This window comes from Phoenix dactylifera, chromosome 4 (genome assembly GCF_051530095.1).
Source record: "Phoenix dactylifera cultivar Ajwa chromosome 4, Ajwa_hap1_PhDact_Kaust_v1.1, whole genome shotgun sequence".
NCBI classification, from domain to species: Eukaryota; Viridiplantae; Streptophyta; class Magnoliopsida; order Arecales; family Arecaceae; genus Phoenix; species Phoenix dactylifera.
In genome coordinates, this window is record NC_143193.1 from 35,295,245 (window position 1) to 35,316,380 (window position 21,136).

General features: G+C 49.4%; 52 non-coding genes and 6 pseudogenes across 52 annotated transcripts; all 58 read right to left on the reverse strand.

Annotated features, from left to right (window-relative positions):
• Positions 1-72: 72 nt before the first annotated feature.
• Positions 73-191, reverse strand: LOC149757472 (5S ribosomal RNA). Its single transcript, XR_016403871.1, has one exon. It is a non-coding gene; the product is annotated as a 5S ribosomal RNA (ribosomal RNA).
• Positions 192-437: 246 nt separating this feature from the next.
• On the reverse strand, positions 438-556 carry LOC149757473 (5S ribosomal RNA; annotated as a pseudogene).
• Positions 557-802: 246 nt separating this feature from the next.
• On the reverse strand, positions 803-921 carry LOC149757474 (5S ribosomal RNA). The gene has a single exon (XR_016401358.1). It is a non-coding gene; the product is annotated as a 5S ribosomal RNA (ribosomal RNA).
• A 248-nt stretch (positions 922-1,169) lies between these two features.
• LOC149757475 (5S ribosomal RNA) lies at positions 1,170-1,288 on the reverse strand. The gene has a single exon (XR_016401332.1). It is a non-coding gene; the product is annotated as a 5S ribosomal RNA (ribosomal RNA).
• A 246-nt stretch (positions 1,289-1,534) lies between these two features.
• On the reverse strand, positions 1,535-1,653 carry LOC149757476 (5S ribosomal RNA). Its single transcript, XR_016401527.1, has one exon. It is a non-coding gene; the product is annotated as a 5S ribosomal RNA (ribosomal RNA).
• Positions 1,654-1,899: 246 nt separating this feature from the next.
• LOC149757477 (5S ribosomal RNA) lies at positions 1,900-2,018 on the reverse strand. Its single transcript, XR_016403882.1, has one exon. It is a non-coding gene; the product is annotated as a 5S ribosomal RNA (ribosomal RNA).
• A 247-nt stretch (positions 2,019-2,265) lies between these two features.
• LOC149757478 (5S ribosomal RNA) lies at positions 2,266-2,384 on the reverse strand. Its single transcript, XR_016408183.1, has one exon. It is a non-coding gene; the product is annotated as a 5S ribosomal RNA (ribosomal RNA).
• A 246-nt stretch (positions 2,385-2,630) lies between these two features.
• LOC149757479 (5S ribosomal RNA) lies at positions 2,631-2,749 on the reverse strand. Its single transcript, XR_016403892.1, has one exon. It is a non-coding gene; the product is annotated as a 5S ribosomal RNA (ribosomal RNA).
• Positions 2,750-2,995: 246 nt separating this feature from the next.
• On the reverse strand, positions 2,996-3,114 carry LOC149757480 (5S ribosomal RNA). The gene has a single exon (XR_016411854.1). It is a non-coding gene; the product is annotated as a 5S ribosomal RNA (ribosomal RNA).
• Positions 3,115-3,361: 247 nt separating this feature from the next.
• Positions 3,362-3,480, reverse strand: LOC149757481 (5S ribosomal RNA). Its single transcript, XR_016408754.1, has one exon. It is a non-coding gene; the product is annotated as a 5S ribosomal RNA (ribosomal RNA).
• A 246-nt stretch (positions 3,481-3,726) lies between these two features.
• Positions 3,727-3,845, reverse strand: LOC149757482 (5S ribosomal RNA; annotated as a pseudogene).
• A 246-nt stretch (positions 3,846-4,091) lies between these two features.
• Positions 4,092-4,210, reverse strand: LOC149757483 (5S ribosomal RNA). The gene has a single exon (XR_016407894.1). It is a non-coding gene; the product is annotated as a 5S ribosomal RNA (ribosomal RNA).
• Positions 4,211-4,458: 248 nt separating this feature from the next.
• On the reverse strand, positions 4,459-4,577 carry LOC149757484 (5S ribosomal RNA). The gene has a single exon (XR_016401333.1). It is a non-coding gene; the product is annotated as a 5S ribosomal RNA (ribosomal RNA).
• A 246-nt stretch (positions 4,578-4,823) lies between these two features.
• Positions 4,824-4,942, reverse strand: LOC149757485 (5S ribosomal RNA). The gene has a single exon (XR_016403903.1). It is a non-coding gene; the product is annotated as a 5S ribosomal RNA (ribosomal RNA).
• A 246-nt stretch (positions 4,943-5,188) lies between these two features.
• On the reverse strand, positions 5,189-5,307 carry LOC149757486 (5S ribosomal RNA; annotated as a pseudogene).
• A 246-nt stretch (positions 5,308-5,553) lies between these two features.
• LOC149757487 (5S ribosomal RNA) lies at positions 5,554-5,672 on the reverse strand. The gene has a single exon (XR_016402112.1). It is a non-coding gene; the product is annotated as a 5S ribosomal RNA (ribosomal RNA).
• Positions 5,673-5,920: 248 nt separating this feature from the next.
• On the reverse strand, positions 5,921-6,039 carry LOC149757488 (5S ribosomal RNA). Its single transcript, XR_016401334.1, has one exon. It is a non-coding gene; the product is annotated as a 5S ribosomal RNA (ribosomal RNA).
• Positions 6,040-6,285: 246 nt separating this feature from the next.
• Positions 6,286-6,404, reverse strand: LOC149757489 (5S ribosomal RNA). The gene has a single exon (XR_016401528.1). It is a non-coding gene; the product is annotated as a 5S ribosomal RNA (ribosomal RNA).
• A 246-nt stretch (positions 6,405-6,650) lies between these two features.
• LOC149757490 (5S ribosomal RNA) lies at positions 6,651-6,769 on the reverse strand. Its single transcript, XR_016403914.1, has one exon. It is a non-coding gene; the product is annotated as a 5S ribosomal RNA (ribosomal RNA).
• A 247-nt stretch (positions 6,770-7,016) lies between these two features.
• On the reverse strand, positions 7,017-7,135 carry LOC149757491 (5S ribosomal RNA). The gene has a single exon (XR_016408184.1). It is a non-coding gene; the product is annotated as a 5S ribosomal RNA (ribosomal RNA).
• A 246-nt stretch (positions 7,136-7,381) lies between these two features.
• On the reverse strand, positions 7,382-7,500 carry LOC149757492 (5S ribosomal RNA). Its single transcript, XR_016403926.1, has one exon. It is a non-coding gene; the product is annotated as a 5S ribosomal RNA (ribosomal RNA).
• A 246-nt stretch (positions 7,501-7,746) lies between these two features.
• On the reverse strand, positions 7,747-7,865 carry LOC149757493 (5S ribosomal RNA). The gene has a single exon (XR_016403937.1). It is a non-coding gene; the product is annotated as a 5S ribosomal RNA (ribosomal RNA).
• A 247-nt stretch (positions 7,866-8,112) lies between these two features.
• LOC149757494 (5S ribosomal RNA) lies at positions 8,113-8,231 on the reverse strand. The gene has a single exon (XR_016407245.1). It is a non-coding gene; the product is annotated as a 5S ribosomal RNA (ribosomal RNA).
• Positions 8,232-8,477: 246 nt separating this feature from the next.
• On the reverse strand, positions 8,478-8,596 carry LOC149757495 (5S ribosomal RNA). Its single transcript, XR_016403112.1, has one exon. It is a non-coding gene; the product is annotated as a 5S ribosomal RNA (ribosomal RNA).
• Positions 8,597-8,843: 247 nt separating this feature from the next.
• LOC149757496 (5S ribosomal RNA) lies at positions 8,844-8,962 on the reverse strand. The gene has a single exon (XR_016407247.1). It is a non-coding gene; the product is annotated as a 5S ribosomal RNA (ribosomal RNA).
• A 246-nt stretch (positions 8,963-9,208) lies between these two features.
• LOC149757497 (5S ribosomal RNA) lies at positions 9,209-9,327 on the reverse strand. Its single transcript, XR_016403948.1, has one exon. It is a non-coding gene; the product is annotated as a 5S ribosomal RNA (ribosomal RNA).
• A 246-nt stretch (positions 9,328-9,573) lies between these two features.
• Positions 9,574-9,692, reverse strand: LOC149757498 (5S ribosomal RNA). The gene has a single exon (XR_016403960.1). It is a non-coding gene; the product is annotated as a 5S ribosomal RNA (ribosomal RNA).
• Positions 9,693-9,937: 245 nt separating this feature from the next.
• LOC149757499 (5S ribosomal RNA) lies at positions 9,938-10,056 on the reverse strand (annotated as a pseudogene).
• A 246-nt stretch (positions 10,057-10,302) lies between these two features.
• On the reverse strand, positions 10,303-10,421 carry LOC149757500 (5S ribosomal RNA). Its single transcript, XR_016400938.1, has one exon. It is a non-coding gene; the product is annotated as a 5S ribosomal RNA (ribosomal RNA).
• A 248-nt stretch (positions 10,422-10,669) lies between these two features.
• On the reverse strand, positions 10,670-10,788 carry LOC149757501 (5S ribosomal RNA). Its single transcript, XR_016403387.1, has one exon. It is a non-coding gene; the product is annotated as a 5S ribosomal RNA (ribosomal RNA).
• A 246-nt stretch (positions 10,789-11,034) lies between these two features.
• LOC149757502 (5S ribosomal RNA) lies at positions 11,035-11,153 on the reverse strand. The gene has a single exon (XR_016412918.1). It is a non-coding gene; the product is annotated as a 5S ribosomal RNA (ribosomal RNA).
• Positions 11,154-11,399: 246 nt separating this feature from the next.
• Positions 11,400-11,518, reverse strand: LOC149757503 (5S ribosomal RNA). The gene has a single exon (XR_016403970.1). It is a non-coding gene; the product is annotated as a 5S ribosomal RNA (ribosomal RNA).
• A 247-nt stretch (positions 11,519-11,765) lies between these two features.
• Positions 11,766-11,884, reverse strand: LOC149757504 (5S ribosomal RNA). The gene has a single exon (XR_016407248.1). It is a non-coding gene; the product is annotated as a 5S ribosomal RNA (ribosomal RNA).
• A 246-nt stretch (positions 11,885-12,130) lies between these two features.
• LOC149757505 (5S ribosomal RNA) lies at positions 12,131-12,249 on the reverse strand. Its single transcript, XR_016400846.1, has one exon. It is a non-coding gene; the product is annotated as a 5S ribosomal RNA (ribosomal RNA).
• Positions 12,250-12,495: 246 nt separating this feature from the next.
• On the reverse strand, positions 12,496-12,614 carry LOC149757506 (5S ribosomal RNA). Its single transcript, XR_016403979.1, has one exon. It is a non-coding gene; the product is annotated as a 5S ribosomal RNA (ribosomal RNA).
• Positions 12,615-12,860: 246 nt separating this feature from the next.
• LOC149757507 (5S ribosomal RNA) lies at positions 12,861-12,979 on the reverse strand. The gene has a single exon (XR_016409468.1). It is a non-coding gene; the product is annotated as a 5S ribosomal RNA (ribosomal RNA).
• A 248-nt stretch (positions 12,980-13,227) lies between these two features.
• LOC149757508 (5S ribosomal RNA) lies at positions 13,228-13,346 on the reverse strand. Its single transcript, XR_016403388.1, has one exon. It is a non-coding gene; the product is annotated as a 5S ribosomal RNA (ribosomal RNA).
• Positions 13,347-13,592: 246 nt separating this feature from the next.
• Positions 13,593-13,711, reverse strand: LOC149757509 (5S ribosomal RNA). Its single transcript, XR_016412919.1, has one exon. It is a non-coding gene; the product is annotated as a 5S ribosomal RNA (ribosomal RNA).
• A 246-nt stretch (positions 13,712-13,957) lies between these two features.
• On the reverse strand, positions 13,958-14,076 carry LOC149757510 (5S ribosomal RNA). The gene has a single exon (XR_016403990.1). It is a non-coding gene; the product is annotated as a 5S ribosomal RNA (ribosomal RNA).
• Positions 14,077-14,323: 247 nt separating this feature from the next.
• LOC149757511 (5S ribosomal RNA) lies at positions 14,324-14,442 on the reverse strand. Its single transcript, XR_016407249.1, has one exon. It is a non-coding gene; the product is annotated as a 5S ribosomal RNA (ribosomal RNA).
• A 246-nt stretch (positions 14,443-14,688) lies between these two features.
• On the reverse strand, positions 14,689-14,807 carry LOC149757512 (5S ribosomal RNA). Its single transcript, XR_016407895.1, has one exon. It is a non-coding gene; the product is annotated as a 5S ribosomal RNA (ribosomal RNA).
• Positions 14,808-15,055: 248 nt separating this feature from the next.
• On the reverse strand, positions 15,056-15,174 carry LOC149757513 (5S ribosomal RNA). The gene has a single exon (XR_016401335.1). It is a non-coding gene; the product is annotated as a 5S ribosomal RNA (ribosomal RNA).
• A 246-nt stretch (positions 15,175-15,420) lies between these two features.
• On the reverse strand, positions 15,421-15,539 carry LOC149757514 (5S ribosomal RNA). Its single transcript, XR_016404000.1, has one exon. It is a non-coding gene; the product is annotated as a 5S ribosomal RNA (ribosomal RNA).
• Positions 15,540-15,785: 246 nt separating this feature from the next.
• On the reverse strand, positions 15,786-15,904 carry LOC149757515 (5S ribosomal RNA; annotated as a pseudogene).
• A 246-nt stretch (positions 15,905-16,150) lies between these two features.
• On the reverse strand, positions 16,151-16,269 carry LOC149757516 (5S ribosomal RNA). Its single transcript, XR_016402114.1, has one exon. It is a non-coding gene; the product is annotated as a 5S ribosomal RNA (ribosomal RNA).
• A 248-nt stretch (positions 16,270-16,517) lies between these two features.
• Positions 16,518-16,636, reverse strand: LOC149757517 (5S ribosomal RNA). The gene has a single exon (XR_016401336.1). It is a non-coding gene; the product is annotated as a 5S ribosomal RNA (ribosomal RNA).
• A 246-nt stretch (positions 16,637-16,882) lies between these two features.
• LOC149757518 (5S ribosomal RNA) lies at positions 16,883-17,001 on the reverse strand. The gene has a single exon (XR_016401529.1). It is a non-coding gene; the product is annotated as a 5S ribosomal RNA (ribosomal RNA).
• A 246-nt stretch (positions 17,002-17,247) lies between these two features.
• On the reverse strand, positions 17,248-17,366 carry LOC149757519 (5S ribosomal RNA). The gene has a single exon (XR_016404011.1). It is a non-coding gene; the product is annotated as a 5S ribosomal RNA (ribosomal RNA).
• Positions 17,367-17,613: 247 nt separating this feature from the next.
• Positions 17,614-17,732, reverse strand: LOC149757520 (5S ribosomal RNA). Its single transcript, XR_016408185.1, has one exon. It is a non-coding gene; the product is annotated as a 5S ribosomal RNA (ribosomal RNA).
• A 246-nt stretch (positions 17,733-17,978) lies between these two features.
• Positions 17,979-18,097, reverse strand: LOC149757521 (5S ribosomal RNA). Its single transcript, XR_016404022.1, has one exon. It is a non-coding gene; the product is annotated as a 5S ribosomal RNA (ribosomal RNA).
• A 246-nt stretch (positions 18,098-18,343) lies between these two features.
• On the reverse strand, positions 18,344-18,462 carry LOC149757522 (5S ribosomal RNA). The gene has a single exon (XR_016404034.1). It is a non-coding gene; the product is annotated as a 5S ribosomal RNA (ribosomal RNA).
• A 247-nt stretch (positions 18,463-18,709) lies between these two features.
• Positions 18,710-18,828, reverse strand: LOC149757523 (5S ribosomal RNA). Its single transcript, XR_016407250.1, has one exon. It is a non-coding gene; the product is annotated as a 5S ribosomal RNA (ribosomal RNA).
• A 246-nt stretch (positions 18,829-19,074) lies between these two features.
• On the reverse strand, positions 19,075-19,193 carry LOC149757524 (5S ribosomal RNA). The gene has a single exon (XR_016403113.1). It is a non-coding gene; the product is annotated as a 5S ribosomal RNA (ribosomal RNA).
• Positions 19,194-19,440: 247 nt separating this feature from the next.
• LOC149757525 (5S ribosomal RNA) lies at positions 19,441-19,559 on the reverse strand. The gene has a single exon (XR_016407251.1). It is a non-coding gene; the product is annotated as a 5S ribosomal RNA (ribosomal RNA).
• A 246-nt stretch (positions 19,560-19,805) lies between these two features.
• Positions 19,806-19,924, reverse strand: LOC149757526 (5S ribosomal RNA). Its single transcript, XR_016404045.1, has one exon. It is a non-coding gene; the product is annotated as a 5S ribosomal RNA (ribosomal RNA).
• Positions 19,925-20,170: 246 nt separating this feature from the next.
• Positions 20,171-20,289, reverse strand: LOC149757527 (5S ribosomal RNA). The gene has a single exon (XR_016404056.1). It is a non-coding gene; the product is annotated as a 5S ribosomal RNA (ribosomal RNA).
• Positions 20,290-20,534: 245 nt separating this feature from the next.
• Positions 20,535-20,653, reverse strand: LOC149757528 (5S ribosomal RNA; annotated as a pseudogene).
• Positions 20,654-20,899: 246 nt separating this feature from the next.
• Positions 20,900-21,018, reverse strand: LOC149757529 (5S ribosomal RNA). The gene has a single exon (XR_016400939.1). It is a non-coding gene; the product is annotated as a 5S ribosomal RNA (ribosomal RNA).
• Positions 21,019-21,136: the final 118 nt, after the last annotated feature.

Consider the following 21,136-nt stretch of genomic DNA (forward strand, 5'->3'; position numbering starts at 1 on the left):
GAGGAAAAGCCAAAAGCCGAAAAATAAAAAATAAATGTTATCAAAAAATAAAAAAGCGGGCAAAAAATAAAAGGGGTGCAACACGAGGACTTCCCAGGGGGTCACCCATCCTAGTACTACTCTCGCCCAAGCACGCTTAACTGCGGAGTTCTGATGGGATCCGGTGCATTAGTGCTGGTATGATCGCACCCATGACATGCCCTTCGAAACTCCCTTTTATGACAAAGCAGCAGACCTCGACGGCCCGAGACATTCGCGCTGCCGGGGCCGTTCTGGCGTAGGATTCAACGCGCTGTTCCGCTATGCGGCATGGCACCGCCAGTCTCCGGACTCAGTTTATTTTCGGGGGGAAAAAATTATCCGAAGAGGAAAAGCCAAAAGCCAAAAAATTAAAAATAAATATTATCAAAAAATAAAAAAGCGGGCAAAAAATAAAAAGGGTGCAACACGAGGACTTCCCAGGGGGTCACCCATCCTAGTACTTCTCTCGCCCAAGCACGCCTAACTGCGGAGTTATGATGGGATCCGGTGCATTAGTGCTGGTATGATCGCACCCATGACATGCCCTTCGAAACTCCCTTTTATGACAAAGCAGCAGACCGCGACGGCCCGAGACATTCGCGCTGCCGGGGCCGTTCTGGCGTAGGATTCAACGCGCTGTTCCGCTATGCGGCATGGCACCGCGAGTCTCCGGACTCAGTTTATTTTCGGGGGAAAAAAATTATCCGAAGAGGAAAAGCCAAAAGCCGAAAAATTAAAAATAAATATTATCAAAAAGTAAAAAAGCGGGCAAAAAATAAAAGGGGTGCAACACGAGGACTTCCTAGGGGGTCACCCATCCTAGTACTACTCTCGCCCAAGCACGCTTAACTGCGGAGTTCTGATGGGATCCGGTGTATTAGTGCTGGTATGATCGCACCCATGACATGCCCATCGAAACTCCCTTTTATGACAAAGCAGCAGACCTCGACGGCCCGAGACATTCGCGCCGCCGGGGCCGTTCTGGCGTAGGATTCAACGCGCTATTCCCGCTATGCGGCATGGCACCGCCAGTCTTCGGACTCAGTTTATTTTCGGGGGAAAAAAATTATCCGAAGAGGAAAAGCCAAAAGCCGAAAAATTAAAAATAAATATTATCAAAAAATAAAAAAGTGGAGAAAAAAATAAAAAGGGTGCAACACGAGGACTTCCCAGGGGGTCACCCATCCTAGTACTACTCTCGCCCAAGCACGCTTAACTGCGGAGTTCTGATGGGATCCGGAGCATTAGTGCTGGTATGATCGCACCCATGACATGCCCTTCGAAACTCCCTTTTATGACAAAGCAGCAGACCTCGACGGCCCGAGACATTCGCGCTGCCGGGGCCGTTCTGGCGTAGGATTCAACGCGCTGTTCCGCTATGCGGCATGGCACCGCGAGTCTCCGGACTCAGTTTATTTTCGGGGGAAAAAAATTATCCGAAGAGGAAAAGCCAAAAGCCGAAAAATTAAAAATAAATATTATCAAAAAATAAAAAAGCGGGCAAAAAATAAAAGGGGTGCAACACGAGGACTTCCCAGGGGGTCACCCATCCTAATACTACTCTCGCCCAAGCACGCTTAACTGCGGAGTTCTGATGGGATCCGGTGCATTAGTGCTGGTATGATCGCACCCATGACATGCCCATCGAAACACCCTTTTATGACAAAGCAGCAGACCTCGACGGCCCGAGACATTCGCGCTGCCGGGGCCGTTCTGGCGTAGGATTCAATGCGCTGTTCCGCTATGCGGCATGGCACCGCGAGTCTCCGGACTCAGTTTATTTTCGAGGGGAAAAAATTATCCGAAGAGGAAAAGCCAAAAGCCAAAAAATTAAAAATAAATGTTATGAAAAAAGAAAAAAGCGGGCAAAAAATAAAAGGGGTGCAACACGAGGACTTCCCAGGGGGTCACCCATCCTAGTACTACTCTCGCCCAAGCACGCTTAACTGCGGAGTTCTGATGGGATCCGGTGCATTAGTGCTGGTATGATCGCACCCATGATATGCCCTTCGAAACTCCCTTTTATGACAAAGCAGCAGACCTCGACGGCCCGAGACATTCGCGCTGCCGGGGCCGTTCTGGCGTAGGATTCAACGTGCTGGTCCCGCTATGCGGCATGGCACCGCCAGTCTCCGGACCCAGTTTATTGTCGGGGGAAAAAAATTATCCGAAGAGAAAAAGCCAAAAGCCAAAAAATTAAAAATAAATATTATCAAAAAATAAAAAAGCGGGCAAAAAATAAAAAGGGTGCAACATGAGGACTTCCCAGGGGGTCACCCATCCTAGTACTACTCTCGTCCAAGCACGCTTAACTGCGGAGTTCTGATAGGATCCGGTGCATTAGTGCTGGTATGATCGCACCCAAGACATGCCCTTCGAAACTCCCTTTTATGACAAAGTAGCAGACCTCGACGGCCCGAGACATTCGCGCTGCCGGGGCCGTTCTGGCGTAGGATTCAACACGCTGTTCCGCTATGCGGCATGGCACCGCCAGTCTCCGGGCTCAGTTTATTTTCGGGGGAAAAAAATTATCCGAAGAGGAAAAGCCAAAAGCCGAAAAATAAAAAATAAATGTTATCAAAAAATAAAAAAGCGGGCAAAAAATAAAAGGGGTGCAACACGAGGACTTCCCAGGGGGTCACCCATCCTAGTACTACTCTCGCCCAAGCACGCTTAACTGCGGAGTTCTGATGGGATCCGGTGCATTAGTGCTGGTATGATCGCACCCATGACATGCCCTTCGAAACTCCCTTTTATGACAAAGCAGCAGACCTCGACGGCCCGAGACATTCGCGCTGCCGAGGCCGTTCTGGCGTAGGATTCAATGCGCTGTTCCGCTATGCGGCATGGCACCGCGAGTCTCCGGACTCAGTTTATTTTCGAGGGAAAAAAATTATCCGAAGAGGAAAAGCCAAAAGCCAAAAAATTAAAAATAAATGTTATCAAAAAAGAAAAAAGCGGGCAAAAAATAAAAAGGGTGCAACACGAGGACTTCCCAGGGGGTCACCCATCCTAGTACTACTCTCGCCCAAGCACGCTTAACTGCGGAGTTCTGATGGGATCCGGTGCATTAGTGCTGGTATGATCGCACCCATGATATGCCCTTCGAAACTCCCTTTTATGACAAAGCAGCAGACCTCGACGGCCCGAGACATTCGCGCTGCCGGGGCCGTTCTGGCGTAGGATTCAACGCGCTGGTCCCGCTATGCGGCATGGCACCGCCAGTCTCCGGACCCAGTTTATTGTCGGGGGAAAAAAATTATCCGAAGAGGAAAAGCCAAAAGCCAAAAAATTAAAAATAAATATTATCAAAAAATAAAAAAGCGGGCAAAAAATAAAAAGGGTGCAACATGAGGACTTCCCAGGGGGTCACCCATCCTAGTACTACTCTCGCCCAAGCACGCTTAACTGCGGAGTTCTGATAGGATCCGGTGCATTAGTGCTGGTATGATCGCACCTAAGACATGCCCTTCGAAACTCCCTTTTATGACAAAGTAGCAGACCTCGACGGCCCGAGACATTCGCGCTGCCGGGGCCGTTCTGGCGTAGGATTCAACACGCTGTTCCGCTATGCGGCATGGCACCGCCAGTCTCCGGACTCAGTTTATTTTCGAGGGAAAAAAATTATCCGAAGAGGAAAAGCCAAAAGCCGAAAAATAAAAAATAAATGTTATCAAAAAATAAAAAAGCGGGCAAAAAATAAAAGGGGTGCAACACGAGGACTTCCCAGGGGGTCACCCATCCTAGTACTTCTCTCGCCCAAGCACGCCTAACTGCGGAGTTATGATGGGATCCGGTGCATTAGTGCTGGTATGATCGCACCCATGACATGCCCTTCGAAACTCCCTTTTATGACAAAGCAGCAGACCGCGACGGCCCGAGACATTCGCGCTGCCGGGGCCGTTCTGGCGTAGGATTCAACGCGCTGTTCCGCTATGCGGCATGGCACCGCGAGTCTCCGGACTCAGTTTATTTTCGGGGGAAAAAAATTATCCGAAGAGGAAAAGCCAAAAGCCGAAAAATTAAAAATAAATATTATCAAAAAATAAAAAAGCGGGCAAAAAATAAAAGGGGTGCAACACGAGGACTTCCTAGGGGGTCACCCATCCTAGTACTACTCTCGCCCAAGCACGCTTAACTGCGCAGTTCTGATGGGATCCGGTGCATTAGTGCTGGTATGATCGCACCCATGACATGCCCATCGAAACTCCCTTTTATGACAAAGCAGCAGACCTCGACGGCCCGAGACATTCGCGCCGCCGGGGCCGTTCTGGCGTAGGATTCAACGCGCTATTCCCGCTATGCGGCATGGCACCGCCAGTCTTCGGACTCAGTTTATTTTCGGGGGAAAAAAATTATCCGAAGAGGAAAAGCCAAAAGCCGAAAAATTAAAAATAAATATTATCAAAAAATAAAAAAGTGGAGAAAAAAATAAAAAGGGTGCAACACGAGGACTTCCCAGGGGGTCACCCATCCTAGTACTACTCTCGCCCAAGCACGCTTAACTGCGGAGTTCTGATGGGATCCGGAGCATTAGTGCTGGTATGATCGCACCCATGACATGCCCTTCGAAACTCCCTTTTATGACAAAGCAGCAGACCTCGACGGCCCGAGACATTCGCGCTGCCGGGGCCGTTCTGGCGTAGGATTCAACGCGCTGTTCCGCTATGCGGCATGGCACCGCCAGTCTCCGGACTCAGTTTATTTTCGGGGGAAAAAAATTATCCGAAGAGGAAAAGCCAAAAGCCGAAAAATAAAAAATAAATGTTATCAAAAAATAAAAAAGCGGGCAAAAAATAAAAGGGGTGCAACACGAGGACTTCCCAGGGGGTCACCCATCCTAGTACTACTCTCGCCCAAGCACGCTTAACTGCGGAGTTCTGATGGGATCCGGTGCATTAGTGCTGGTATGATCGCACCCATGACATGCCCTTCGAAACTCCCTTTTATGACAAAGCAGCAGACCTCGACGGCCCGAGACATTCGCGCTGCCGGGGCCGTTCTGGCGTAGGATTCAACGCGCTGTTCCGCTATGCGGCATGGCACCGCCAGTCTCCGGACTCAGTTTATTTTCGGGGGGAAAAAATTATCCGAAGAGGAAAAGCCAAAAGCCAAAAAATTAAAAATAAATATTATCAAAAAATAAAAAAGCGGGCAAAAAATAAAAAGGGTGCAACACGAGGACTTCCCAGGGGGTCACCCATCCTAGTACTTCTCTCGCCCAAGCACGCCTAACTGCGGAGTTATGATGGGATCCGGAGCATTAGTGCTGGTATGATCGCACCCATGACATGCCCTTCGAAACTCCCTTTTATGACAAAGCAGCAGACCGCGACGGCCCGAGACATTCGCGCTGCCGGGGCCGTTCTGGCGTAGGATTCAACGCGCTGTTCCGCTATGCGGCATGGCACCGCGAGTCTCCGGACTCAGTTTATTTTCGGGGGAAAAAAATTATCCGAAGAGGAAAAGCCAAAAGCCGAAAAATTAAAAATAAATATTATCAAAAAATAAAAAAGCGGGCAAAAAATAAAAGGGGTGCAACACGAGGACTTCCTAGGGGGTCACCCATCCTAGTACTACTCTCGCCCAAGCACGCTTAACTGCGGAGTTCTGATGGGATCCGGTGCATTAGTGCTGGTATGATCGCACCCATGACATGCCCATCGAAACTCCCTTTTATGACAAAGCAGCAGACCTCGACGGCCCGAGACATTCGCGCCGCCGGGGCCGTTCTGGCGTAGGATTCAACGCGCTATTCCCGCTATGCGGCATGGCACCGCCAGTCTTCGGACTCAGTTTATTTTCGGGGGAAAAAAATTATCCAAAGAGGAAAAGCCAAAAGCCGAAAAATTAAAAATAAATATTATCAAAAAATAAAAAAGTGGAGAAAAAAATAAAAAGGGTGCAACACGAGGACTTCCCAGGGGGTCACCCATCCTAGTACTACTCTCGCCCAAGCACGCTTAACTGCGGAGTTCTGATGGGATCCGGAGCATTAGTGCTGGTATGATCGCACCCATGACATGCCCTTCGAAACTCCCTTTTATGACAAAGCAGCAGACCTCGACGGCCCGAGACATTCGTGCTGCCGGGGCCGTTCTGGCGTAGGATTCAACGCGCTGTTCCGCTATGCGGCATGGCACCGCGAGTCTCCGGACTCAGTTTATTTTCGGGGGAAAAAAATTATCCGAAGAGGAAAAGCCAAAAGCCGAAAAATTAAAAATAAATATTATCAAAAAATAAAAAAGCGGGCAAAAAATAAAAGGGGTGCAACACGAGGACTTCCCAGGGGGTCACCCATCCTAATACTACTCTCGCCCAAGCACGCTTAACTGCGGAGTTCTGATGGGATCCGGTGCATTAGTGCTGGTATGATCGCACCCATGACATGCCCATCGAAACACCCTTTTATGACAAAGCAGCAGACCTCGACGGCCCGAGACATTCGCGCTGCCGGGGCCGTTCTGGCGTAGGATTCAATGCGCTGTTCCGCTATGCGGCATGGCACCGCGAGTCTCCGGACTCAGTTTATTTTCGAGGGGAAAAAATTATCCGAAGAGGAAAAGCCAAAAGCCAAAAAATTAAAAATAAATGTTATGAAAAAAGAAAAAAGCGGGCAAAAAATAAAAGGGGTGCAACACGAGGACTTCCCAGGGGGTCACCCATCCTAGTACTACTCTCGCCCAAGCACGCTTAACTGCGGAGTTCTGATGGGATCCGGTGCATTAGTGCTGGTATGATCGCACCCATGATATGCCCTTCGAAACTCCCTTTTATGACAAAGCAGCAGACCTCGACGGCCCGAGACATTCGCGCTGCCGGGGCCGTTCTGGCGTAGGATTCAACGTGCTGGTCCCGCTATGCGGCATGGCACCGCCAGTCTCCGGACCCAGTTTATTGTCGGGGGAAAAAAATTATCCGAAGAGGAAAAGCCAAAAGCCAAAAAATTAAAAATAAATATTATCAAAAAATAAAAAAGCGGGCAAAAAATAAAAAGGGTGCAACATGAGGACTTCCCAGGGGGTCACCCATCCTAGTACTACTCTCGTCCAAGCACGCTTAACTGCGGAGTTCTGATAGGATCCGGTGCATTAGTGCTGGTATGATCGCACCCAAGACATGCCCTTCGAAACTCCCTTTTATGACAAAGTAGCAGACCTCGACGGCCCGAGACATTCGCGCTGCCGGGGCCGTTCTGGCGTAGGATTCAACACGCTGTTCCGCTATGCGGCATGGCACCGCCAGTCTCCGGACTCAGTTTATTTTCGGGGGAAAAAAATTATCCGAAGAGGAAAAGCCAAAAGCCGAAAAATAAAAAATAAATGTTATCAAAAAATAAAAAAGCGGGCAAAAAATAAAAGGGGTGCAACACGAGGACTTCCCAGGGGGTCACCCATCCTAGTACTACTCTCGCCCAAGCACGCTTAACTGCGGAGTTCTGATGGGATCCGGTGCATTAGTGCTGGTATGATCGCACCCATGACATGCCCTTCGAAACTCCCTTTTATGACAAAGCAGCAGACCTCGACGGCCCGAGACATTCGCGCTGCCGAGGCCGTTCTGGCGTAGGATTCAATGCGCTGTTCCGCTATGCGGCATGGCACCGCGAGTCTCCGGACTCAGTTTATTTTCGAGGGAAAAAAATTATCCGAAGAGGAAAAGCCAAAAGCCAAAAAATTAAAAATAAATGTTATCAAAAAAGAAAAAAGCGGGCAAAAAATAAAAGGGGTGCAACACGAGGACTTCCCAGGGGGTCACCCATCCTAGTACTACTCTCGCCCAAGCACGCTTAACTGCGGAGTTCTGATGGGATCCGGTGCATTAGTGCTGGTATGATCGCACCCATGATATGCCCTTCGAAACTCCCTTTTATGACAAAGCAGCAGACCTCGACGGCCCGAGACATTCGCGCTGCCGGGGCCGTTCTGGCGTAGGATTCAACGCGCTGGTCCCGCTATGCGGCATGGCACCGCCAGTCTCCGGACCCAGTTTATTGTCGGGGGAAAAAAATTATCCGAAGAGGAAAAGCCAAAAGCCAAAAAATTAAAAATAGATATTATCAAAAAATAAAAAAGCGGGCAAAAAATAAAAAGGGTGCAACATGAGGACTTCCCAGGGGGTCACCCATCCTAGTACTACTCTCGCCCAAGCACGCTTAACTGCGGAGTTCTGATAGGATCCGGTGCATTAGTGCTGGTATGATCGCACCCAAGACATGCCCTTCGAAACTCCCTTTTATGACAAAGTAGCAGACCTCGACGGCCCGAGACATTCGCGCTGCCGGGGCCGTTCTGGCGTAGGATTCAACACGCTGTTCCGCTATGCGGCATGGCACCGCCAGTCTCCGGACTCAGTTTATTTTCGAGGGAAAAAAATTATCCGAAGAGGAAAAGCCAAAAGCCGAAAAATAAAAAATAAATGTTATCAAAAAATAAAAAAGCGGGCAAAAAATAAAAGGGGTGCAACACGAGGACTTTCCAGGGGGTCACCCATCCTAGTACTACTCTCGCCCAAGCACGCTTAACTGCGGAGTTCTGATGGGATCCGGTGCATTAGTGCTGGTATGATCGCACCCATGATATGCCCTTCGAAACTCCCATTTATGACAAAGCAGCAGACCTCGACGGCCCGAGACATTCGCGCTGCCGGGGCCGTTCTGGCGTAGGATTCAACGTGCTGGTCCCGCTATGCGGCATGGCACCGCCAGTCTCCGGACCCAGTTTATTGTCGGGGGAAAAAAATTATCCGAAGAGGAAAAGCCAAAAGCCAAAAAATTAAAAATAAATATTATCAAAAAATAAAAAAGCGGGCAAAAAATTAAAAGGGTGCAACATGAGGACTTCCCAGGGGGTCACCCATCCTAGTACTACTCTCGCCCAAGCACGCTTAACTGCGGAGTTCTGATAGGATCCGGTGCATTAGTGCTGGTATGATCGCACCCAAGACATGCGCTTCGAAACTCCCTTTTATGACAAAGTAGCAGACCTCGACGGCCCGAGACATTCGCGCTGCCGGGGCCGTTCTGGCGTAGGATTCAACACGCTGTTCCGCTATGCGGCATGGCACCGCCAGTCTCCGGACTCAGTTTATTTTCGGGGGAAAAAAATTATCCGAAGAGGAAAAGCCAAAAGCCGAAAAATAAAAAATAAATGTTATCAAAAATTAAAAAAGCGGGCAAAAAATAAAAGGGGTGCAACACGAGGACTTCCCAGGGGGTCACCCATCCTAGTACTACTCTCGCCCAAGCACGCTTAACTGCGGAGTTCTGATGGGATCCGGTGCATTAGTGCTGGTATGATCGCACCCATGACATGCCCTTCGAAACTCCCTTTTATGACAAAGCAGCAGACCTCGACGGCCCGAGACATTCGCGCTGCCGGGGCCGTTCTGGCGTAGGATTCAACGCGCTGTTCCGCTATGCGGCATGGCGCCGCCAGTCTCCGGACTCAGTTTATTTTCGGGGGAAAAAAATTATCCGAAGAGGAAAAGCCAAAAGCCGAAAAATAAAAAATAAATGTTATCAAAAAATAAAAAAGCGGGCAAAAAATAAAAGGGGTGCAACACGAGGACTTCCCAGGGGGTCACCCATCCTAGTACTACTCTCGCCCAAGCACGCTTAACTGCGGAGTTCTGATGGGATCCGGTGCATTAGTGCTGGTATGATCGCACCCATGACATGCCCTTCGAAACTCCCTTTTATGACAAAGTAGCAGACCTCGACGGCCCGAGACATTCGCGCTGCCGGGGCCGTTCTGGCGTAGGATTCAACGCGCTGTTCCGCTATGCGGCATGGCACCGCCAGTCTCCGGACTCAGTTTATTTTCGGGGGGAAAAATTATCCGAAGAGGAAAAGCCAAAAGCCAAAAAATTAAAAATAAATATTATCAAAAAATAAAAAAGCGGGCAAAAAATAAAAAGGGTGCAACACGAGGACTTCCCAGGGGGTCACCCATCCTAGTACTTCTCTCGCCCAAGCACGCCTAACTGCGGAGTTATGATGGGATCCGGTGCATTAGTGCTGGTATGATCGCACCCATGACATGCCCTTCGAAACTCCCTTTTATGACAAAGCAGCAGACCGCGACGGCCCGAGACATTCGCGCTGCCGGGGCCGTTCTGGCGTAGGATTCAACGCGCTGTTCCGCTCTGCGGCATGGCACCGCGAGTCTCCGGACTCAGTTTATTTTCGGGGGAAAAAAATTATCCAAAGAGGAAAAGCCAAAAGCCAAAAAATTAAAAATAAATATTATCAAAAAATAAAAAAGCGGGCAAAAAATAAAAGGGGTGCAACACGAGGACTTCCCAGTGGGTCACCCATCCTAGTACTACTCTCGCCCAAGCACGCTTAACTGCGGAGTTCTGATGGGATCCGGTGCATTAGTGCTGGTATGATCGCACCCATGACATGCCCATCGAAACTCCCTTTTATGACAAAGCAGCAGACCTCGACGGCCCGAGACATTCGCGCCGCCGGGGCCGTTCTGGCGTAGGATTCAACGCGCTATTCCCGCTATGCGGCATGGCACCGCCAGTCTCCGGACTCAGTTTATTTTCGGGGAAAAAAAATTATCCGAAGAGGAAAAGCCAAAAGCCGAAAAATTAAAAATAAATATTATCAAAAAATAAAAAAGTGGAGAAAAAAATAAAAAGGGTGCAACACGAGGACTTCCCAGGGGGTCACCCATCCTAGTACTACTCTCGCCCAAGCACGCTTAACTGCGGAGTTCTGATGGGATCCGGAGCATTAGCGCTGGTATGATCGCACCCATGACATGCCCTTCGAAACTCCCTTTTATGACAAAGCAGCAGACCTCGACGGCCCGAGACATTCGCGCTGCCGGGGCCGTTCTGGCGTAGGATTCAACGCGCTGTTCCGCTATGCGGCATGGCACCGCGAGTCTCCGGACTCAATTAATTTTCGGGGGAAAAAAATTATCCGAAGAGGAAAAGCCAAAAGCCGAAAAATTAAAAATAAATATTATCAAAAAATAAAAAAGCGGGCAAAAAATAAAAGGGGTGCAACACGAGGACTTCCCAGGGGGTCACCCATCCTAGTACTACTCTCGCCCAAGCACGCTTAACTGCGGAGTTCTGATGGGATCCGGTGCATTAGTGCAGGTATGATCGCACCCATGACATGCCCATCGAAACACCCTTTTATGACAAAGCAGCAGACCTCGACGGCCCGAGACATTCGCGCTGCCGGGGCCGTTCTGGCGTAGGATTCAATGCGCTGTTCCGCTATGCGGCATGGCACCGCGAGTCTCCGGACTCAGTTTATTTTCGAGGGAAAAAAATTATCCGAAGAGGAAAAGCCAAAAGCCAAAAAATTAAAAATAAATGTTATCAAAAAAGAAAAAAGCGGGCAAAAAATAAAAGGGGTGCAACACGAGGACTTCCCAGGGGGTCACCCATCCTAGTACTACTCTCGCCCAAGCACGCTTAACTGCGGAGTTCTGATGGGATCCGGTGCATTAGTGCTGGTATGATCGCACCCATGATATGCCCTTCGAAACTCCCATTTATGACAAAGCAGCAGACCTCGACGGCCCGAGACATTCGCGCTGCCGGGGCCGTTCTGGCGTAGGATTCAACGTGCTGGTCCCGCTATGCGGCATGGCACCGCCAGTCTCCGGACCCAGTTTATTGTCGGGGGAAAAAAATTATCCGAAGAGGAAAAGCCAAAAGCCAAAAAATTAAAAATAAATATTATCAAAAAATAAAAAAGCGGGCAAAAAATAAAAAGGGTGCAACATGAGGACTTCCCAGGGGGTCACCCATCCTAGTACTACTCTCGCCCAAGCACGCTTAACTGCGGAGTTCTGATAGGATCCGGTGCATTAGTGCTGGTATGATCGCACCCAAGACATGCCCTTCGAAACTCCCTTTTATGACAAAGTAGCAGACCTCGACGGCCCGAGACATTCGCGCTGCCGGAGCCGTTCTGGCGTAGGATTCAACACGCTGTTCCGCTATGCGGCATGGCACCGCCAGTCTCCGGACTCAGTTTATTTTCGGAGGAAAAAAATTATCCGAAGAGGAAAAGCCAAAAGCCGAAAAATAAAAAATAAATGTTATCAAAAAATAAAAAAGCGGGCAAAAAATAAAAGGGGTGCAACACGAGGACTTCCCAGGGGGTCACCCATCCTAGTACTACTCTCGCCCAAGCACGCTTAACTGCGGAGTTCTGATGGGATCCGGTGCATTAGTACTGGTATGATCGCACCCATGACATGCCCTTCGAAACTCCCTTTTATGACAAAGCAGCAGACATCGACGGCCCGAGACATTCGCGCTGCCGGGGCCGTTCTGGCGTAGGATTCAACGCGCTGTTCCGCTATGCGGCATGGCACCGCCAGTCTCCGGACTCAGTTTATTTTCGGGGGAAAAAAATTATCCGAAGAGGAAAAGCCAAAAGCCGAAAAATAAAAAATAAATGTTATCAAAAAATAAAAAAGCGGGCAAAAAATAAAAGGGGTGCAACACGAGGACTTCCCAGGGGGTCACCCATCCTAGTACTACTCTCGCCCAAGCACGCTTAACTGCGGAGTTCTGATGGGATCCGGTGCATTAGTGCTGGTATGATCGCACCCATGACATGCCCTTCGAAACTCCCTTTTATGACAAAGCAGCAGACCTCGACGGCCCGAGACATTCGCGCTGCCGGGGCCGTTCTGGCGTAGGATTCAACGCGCTGTTCCGCTATGCGGCATGGCACCGCGAGTCTCCGGACTCAGTTTATTTTCGGGGGAAAAAAATTATCCAAAGAGGAAAAGCCAAAAGCCAAAAAATTAAAAATAAATATTATCAAAAAATAAAAAAGCGGGCAAAAAATAAAAGGGGTGCAACACGAGGACTTCCCAGGGGGTCACCCATCCTAGTACTACTCTCGCCCAAGCACGCTTAACTGCGGAGTTCGGATGGGATCCGGTGCATTAGTGCTGGTATGATCGCACCCATGACATGCCCATCGAAACTCCCTTTTATGACAAAGCAGCAGACCTCGACGGCCCGAGACATTCGCGCCGCCGGGGCCGTTCTGGCGTAGGATTCAACGCGCTATTCCCGCTATGCGGCATGGCACCGCCAGTCTCCGGACTCAGTTTATTTTCGGGGAAAAAAAATTATCCGAAGAGGAAAAGCCAAAAGCCGAAAAATTAAAAATAAATATTATCAAAAAATAAAAAAGTGGAGAAAAAAATAAAAAGGGTGCAACACGAGGACTTCCCAGGGGGTCACCCATCCTAGTACTACTCTCGCCCAAGCACGCTTAACTGCGGAGTTCTGATGGGATCCGGAGCATTAGCGCTGGTATGATCGCACCCATGACATGCCCTTCGAAACTCCCTTTTATGACAAAGCAGCAGACCTCGACGGCCCGAGACATTCGCGCTGCCGGGGCCGTTCTGGCGTAGGATTCAACGCGCTGTTCCGCTATGCGGCATGGCACCGCGAGTCTCCGGACTCAGTTAATTTTCGGGGGAAAAAAATTATCCGAAGAGGAAAAGCCAAAAGCCGAAAAATTAAAAATAAATATTATCAAAAAATAAAAAAGCGGGCAAAAAATAAAAGGGGTGCAACACGAGGACTTCCCAGGGGGTCACCCATCCTAGTACTACTCTCGCCCAAGCACGCTTAACTGCGGAGTTCTGATGGGATCCGGTGCATTAGTGCAGGTATGATCGCACCCATGACATGCCCATCGAAACACCCTTTTATGACAAAGCAGCAGACCTCGACGGCCCGAGACATTCGCGCTGCCGGGGCCGTTCTGGCGTAGGATTCAATGCGCTGTTCCGCTATGCGGCATGGCACCGCGAGTCTCCGGACTCAGTTTATTTTCGAGGGAAAAAAATTATCCGAAGAGGAAAAGCCAAAAGCCAAAAAATTAAAAATAAATGTTATCAAAAAAGAAAAAAGCGGGCAAAAAATAAAAGGGGTGCAACACGAGGACTTCCCAGGGGGTCACCCATCCTAGTACTACTCTCGCCCAAGCACGCTTAACTGCGGAGTTCTGATGGGATCCGGTGCATTAGTGCTGGTATGATCGCACCCATGATATGCCCTTCGAAACTCCCATTTATGACAAAGCAGCAGACCTCGACGGCCCGAGACATTCGCGCTGCCGGGGCCGTTCTGGCGTAGGATTCAACGTGCTGGTCCCGCTATGCGGCATGGCACCGCCAGTCTCCGGACCCAGTTTATTGTCGGGGGAAAAAAATTATCCGAAGAGGAAAAGCCAAAAGCCAAAAAATTAAAAATAAATATTATCAAAAAATAAAAAAGCGGGCAAAAAATAAAAAGGGTGCAACATGAGGACTTCCCAGGGGGTCACCCATCCTAGTACTACTCTCGCCCAAGCACGCTTAACTGCGGAGTTCTGATAGGATCCGGTGCATTAGTGCTGGTATGATCGCACCCAAGACATGCCCTTCGAAACTCCCTTTTATGACAAAGTAGCAGACCTCGACGGCCCGAGACATTCGCGCTGCCGGAGCCGTTCTGGCGTAGGATTCAACACGCTGTTCCGCTATGCGGCATGGCACCGCGAGTCTCCGGACTCAGTTTATTTTCGGGGGAAAAAAATTATCCGAAGAGGAAAAGCCAAAAGCCGAAAAATTAAAAATAAATATTATCAAAAAATAAAAAAGCGGGCAAAAAATAAAAGGGGTGCAACACGAGGACTTCCTAGGGGGTCACCCATCCTAGTACTACTCTCGCCCAAGCACGCTTAACTGCGCAGTTCTGATGGGATCCGGTGCATTAGTGCTGGTATGATCGCACCCATGACATGCCCATCGAAACTCCCTTTTATGACAAAGCAGCAGACCTCGACGGCCCGAGACATTCGCGCCGCCGGGGCCGTTCTGGCGTAGGATTCAACGCGCTATTCCCGCTATGCGGCATGGCACCGCCAGTCTTCGGACTCAGTTTATTTTCGGGGGAAAAAAATTATCCGAAGAGGAAAAGCCAAAAGCCGAAAAATTAAAAATAAATATTATCAAAAAATAAAAAAGTGGAGAAAAAAATAAAAAGGGTGCAACACGAGGACTTCCCAGGGGGTCACCCATCCTAGTACTACTCTCGCCCAAGCACGCTTAACTGCGGAGTTCTGATGGGATCCGGAGCATTAGTGCTGGTATGATCGCACCCATGACATGCCCTTCGAAACTCCCTTTTATGACAAAGCAGCAGACCTCGACGGCCCGAGACATTCGCGCTGCCGGGGCCGTTCTGGCGTAGGATTCAACGCGCTGTTCCGCTATGCGGCATGGCACCGCCAGTCTCCGGACTCAGTTTATTTTCGGGGGAAAAAAATTATCCGAAGAGGAAAAGCCAAAAGCCGAAAAATAAAAAATAAATGTTATCAAAAAATAAAAAAGCGGGCAAAAAATAAAAGGGGTGCAACACGAGGACTTCCCAGGGGGTCACCCATCCTAGTACTACTCTCGCCCAAGCACGCTTAACTGCGGAGTTCTGATGGGATCCGGTGCATTAGTGCTGGTATGATCGCACCCATGACATGCCCTTCGAAACTCCCTTTTATGACAAAGCAGCAGACCTCGACGGCCCGAGACATTCGCGCTGCCGGGGCCGTTCTGGCGTAGGATTCAACGCGCTGTTCCGCTATGCGGCATGGCACCGCCAGTCTCCGGACTCAGTTTATTTTCGGGGGGAAAAAATTATCCGAAGAGGAAAAGCCAAAAGCCAAAAAATTAAAAATAAATATTATCAAAAAATAAAAAAGCGGGCAAAAAATAAAAAGGGTGCAACACGAGGACTTCCCAGGGGGTCACCCATCCTAGTACTTCTCTCGCCCAAGCACGCCTAACTGCGGAGTTATGATGGGATCCGGAGCATTAGTGCTGGTATGATCGCACCCATGACATGCCCTTCGAAACTCCCTTTTATGACAAAGCAGCAGACCGCGACGGCCCGAGACATTCGCGCTGCCGGGGCCGTTCTGGCGTAGGATTCAACGCGCTGTTCCGCTATGCGGCATGGCACCGCGAGTCTCCGGACTCAGTTTATTTTCGGGGGAAAAAAATTATCCGAAGAGGAAAAGCCAAAAGCCGAAAAATTAAAAATAAATATTATCAAAAAATAAAAAAGCGGGCAAAAAATAAAAGGGGTGCAACACGAGGACTTCCTAGGGGGTCACCCATCCTAGTACTACTCTCGCCCAAGCACGCTTAACTGCGGAGTTCTGATGGGATCCGGTGCATTAGTGCTGGTATGATCGCACCCATGACATGCCCATCGAAACTCCCTTTTATGACAAAGCAGCAGACCTCGACGGCCCGAGACATTCGCGCCGCCGGGGCCGTTCTGGCGTAGGATTCAACGCGCTATTCCCGCTATGCGGCATGGCACCGCCAGTCTTCGGACTCAGTTTATTTTCGGGGGAAAAAAATTATCCAAAGAGGAAAAGCCAAAAGCCGAAAAATTAAAAATAAATATTATCAAAAAATAAAAAAGTGGAGAAAAAAATAAAAAGGGTGCAACACGAGGACTTCCCAGGGGGTCACCCATCCTAGTACTACTCTCGCCCAAGCACGCTTAACTGCGGAGTTCTGATGGGATCCGGAGCATTAGTGCTGGTATGATCGCACCCATGACATGCCCTTCGAAACTCCCTTTTATGACAAAGCAGCAGACCTCGACGGCCCGAGACATTCGTGCTGCCGGGGCCGTTCTGGCGTAGGATTCAACGCGCTGTTCCGCTATGCGGCATGGCACCGCGAGTCTCCGGACTCAGTTTATTTTCGGGGGAAAAAAATTATCCGAAGAGGAAAAGCCAAAAGCCGAAAAATTAAAAATAAATATTATCAAAAAATAAAAAAGCGGGCAAAAAATAAAAGGGGTGCAACACGAGGACTTCCCAGGGGGTCACCCATCCTAATACTACTCTCGCCCAAGCACGCTTAACTGCGGAGTTCTGATGGGATCCGGTGCATTAGTGCTGGTATGATCGCACCCATGACATGCCCATCGAAACACCCTTTTATGACAAAGCAGCAGACCTCGACGGCCCGAGACATTCGCGCTGCCGGGGCCGTTCTGGCGTAGGATTCAATGCGCTGTTCCGCTATGCGGCATGGCACCGCGAGTCTCCGGACTCAGTTTATTTTCGAGGGGAAAAAATTATCCGAAGAGGAAAAGCCAAAAGCCAAAAAATTAAAAATAAATGTTATGAAAAAAGAAAAAAGCGGGCAAAAAATAAAAGGGGTGCAACACGAGGACTTCCCAGGGGGTCACCCATCCTAGTACTACTCTCGCCCAAGCACGCTTAACTGCGGAGTTCTGATGGGATCCGGTGCATTAGTGCTGGTATGATCGCACCCATGATATGCCCTTCGAAACTCCCTTTTATGACAAAGCAGCAGACCTCGACGGCCCGAGACATTCGCGCTGCCGGGGCCGTTCTGGCGTAGGATTCAACGTGCTGGTCCCGCTATGCGGCATGGCACCGCCAGTCTCCGGACCCAGTTTATTGTCGGGGGAAAAAAATTATCCGAAGAGGAAAAGCCAAAAGCCAAAAAATTAAAAATAAATATTATCAAAAAATAAAAAAGCGGGCAAAAAATAAAAAGGGTGCAACATGAGGACTTCCCAGGGGGTCACCCATCCTAGTACTACTCTCGTCCAAGCACGCTTAACTGCGGAGTTCTGATAGGATCCGGTGCATTAGTGCTGGTATGATCGCACCCAAGACATGCCCTTCGAAACTCCCTTTTATGACAAAGTAGCAGACCTCGACGGCCCGAGACATTCGCGCTGCCGGGGCCGTTCTGGCGTAGGATTCAACACGCTGTTCCGCTATGCGGCATGGCACCGCCAGTCTCCGGACTCAGTTTATTTTCGGGGGAAAAAAATTATCCGAAGAGGAAAAGCCAAAAGCCGAAAAATAAAAAATAAATGTTATCAAAAAATAAAAAAGCGGGCAAAAAATAAAAGGGGTGCAACACGAGGACTTCCCAGGGGGTCACCCATCCTAGTACTACTCTCGCCCAAGCACGCTTAACTGCGGAGTTCTGATGGGATCCGGTGCATTAGTGCTGGTATGATCGCACCCATGACATGCCCTTCGAAACTCCCTTTTATGACAAAGCAGCAGACCTCGACGGCCCGAGACATTCGCGCTGCCGAGGCCGTTCTGGCGTAGGATTCAATGCGCTGTTCCGCTATGCGGCATGGCACCGCGAGTCTCCGGACTCAGTTTATTTTCGAGGGAAAAAAATTATCCGAAGAGGAAAAGCCAAAAGCCAAAAAATTAAAAATAAATGTTATCAAAAAAGAAAAAAGCGGGCAAAAAATAAAAGGGGTGCAACACGAGGACTTCCCAGGGGGTCACCCATCCTAGTACTACTCTCGCCCAAGCACGCTTAACTGCGGAGTTCTGATGGGATCCGGTGCATTAGTGCTGGTATGATCGCACCCATGATATGCCCTTCGAAACTCCCTTTTATGACAAAGCAGCAGACCTCGACGGCCCGAGACATTCGCGCTGCCGGGGCCGTTCTGGCGTAGGATTCAACGCGCTGGTCCCGCTATGCGGCATGGCACCGCCAGTCTCCGGACCCAGTTTATTGTCGGGGGAAAAAAATTATCCGAAGAGGAAAAGCCAAAAGCCAAAAAATTAAAAATAGATATTATCAAAAAATAAAAAAGCGGGCAAAAAATAAAAAGGGTGCAACATGAGGACTTCCCAGGGGGTCACCCATCCTAGTACTACTCTCGCCCAAGCACGCTTAACTGCGGAGTTCTGATAGGATCCGGTGCATTAGTGCTGGTATGATCGCACCCAAGACATGCCCTTCGAAACTCCCTTTTATGACAAAGTAGCAGACCTCGACGGCCCGAGACATTCGCGCTGCCGGGGCCGTTCTGGCGTAGGATTCAACACGCTGTTCCGCTATGCGGCATGGCACCGCCAGTCTCCGGACTCAGTTTATTTTCGAGGGAAAAAAATTATCCGAAGAGGAAAAGCCAAAAGCCGAAAAATAAAAAATAAATGTTATCAAAAAATAAAAAAGCGGGCAAAAAATAAAAGGGGTGCAACACGAGGACTTTCCAGGGGGTCACCCATCCTAGTACTACTCTCGCCCAAGCACGCTTAACTGCGGAGTTCTGATGGGATCCGGTGCATTAGTGCTGGTATGATCGCACCCATGATATGCCCTTCGAAACTCCCATTTATGACAAAGCAGCAGACCTCGACGGCCCGAGACATTCGCGCTGCCGGGGCCGTTCTGGCGTAGGATTCAACGTGCTGGTCCCGCTATGCGGCATGGCACCGCCAGTCTCCGGACCCAGTTTATTGTCGGGGGAAAAAAATTATCCGAAGAGGAAAAGCCAAAAGCCAAAAAATTAAAAATAAATATTATCAAAAAATAAAAAAGCGGGCAAAAAATTAAAAGGGTGCAACATGAGGACTTCCCAGGGGGTCACCCATCCTAGTACTACTCTCGCCCAAGCACGCTTAACTGCGGAGTTCTGATAGGATCCGGTGCATTAGTGCTGGTATGATCGCACCCAAGACATGCGCTTCGAAACTCCCTTTTATGACAAAGTAGCAGACCTCGACGGCCCGAGACATTCGCGCTGCCGGGGCCGTTCTGGCGTAGGATTCAACACGCTGTTCCGCTATGCGGCATGGCACCGCCAGTCTCCGGACTCAGTTTATTTTCGGGGGAAAAAAATTATCCGAAGAGGAAAAGCCAAAAGCCGAAAAATAAAAAATAAATGTTATCAAAAATTAAAAAAGCGGGCAAAAAATAAAAGGGGTGCAACACGAGGACTTCCCAGGGGGTCACCCATCCTAGTACTACTCTCGCCCAAGCACGCTTAACTGCGGAGTTCTGATGGGATCCGGTGCATTAGTGCTGGTATGATCGCACCCATGACATGCCCTTCGAAACTCCCTTTTATGACAAAGCAGCAGACCTCGACGGCCCGAGACATTCGCGCTGCCGGGGCCGTTCTGGCGTAGGATTCAACGCGCTGTTCCGCTATGCGGCATGGCGCCGCCAGTCTCCGGACTCAGTTTATTTTCGGGGGAAAAAAATTATCCGAAGAGGAAAAGCCAAAAGCCGAAAAATAAAAAATAAATGTTATCAAAAAATAAAAAAGCGGGCAAAAAATAAAAGGGGTGCAACACGAGGACTTCCCAGGGGGTCACCCATCCTAGTACTACTCTCGCCCAAGCACGCTTAACTGCGGAGTTCTGATGGGATCCGGTGCATTAGTGCTGGTATGATCGCACCCATGACATGCCCTTCGAAACTCCCTTTTATGACAAAGTAGCAGACCTCGACGGCCCGAGACATTCGCGCTGCCGGGGCCGTTCTGGCGTAGGATTCAACGCGCTGTTCCGCTATGCGGCATGGCACCGCCAGTCTCCGGACTCAGTTTATTTTCGGGGGGAAAAATTATCCGAAGAGGAAAAGCCAAAAGCCAAAAAATTAAAAATAAATATTATCAAAAAATAAAAAAGCGGGCAAAAAATAAAAAGGGTGCAACACGAGGACTTCCCAGGGGGTCACCCATCCTAGTACTTCTCTCGCCCAAGCACGCCTAACTGCGGAGTTATGATGGGATCCGGTGCATTAGTGCTGGTATGATCGCACCCATGACATGCCCTTCGAAACTCCCTTTTATGACAAAGCAGCAGACCGCGACGGCCCGAGACATTCGCGCTGCCGGGGCCGTTCTGGCGTAGGATTCAACGCGCTGTTCCGCTCTGCGGCATGGCACCGCGAGTCTCCGGACTCAGTTTATTTTCGGGGGAAAAAAATTATCCAAAGAGGAAAAGCCAAAAGCCAAAAAATTAAAAATAAATATTATCAAAAAATAAAAAAGCGGGCAAAAAATAAAAGGGGTGCAACACGAGGACTTCCCAGTGGGTCACCCATCCTAGTACTACTCTCGCCCAAGCACGCTTAACTGCGGAGTTCTGATGGGATCCGGTGCATTAGTGCTGGTATGATCGCACCCATGACATGCCCATCGAAACTCCCTTTTATGACAAAGCAGCAGACCTCGACGGCCCGAGACATTCGCGCCGCCGGGGCCGTTCTGGCGTAGGATTCAACGCGCTATTCCCGCTATGCGG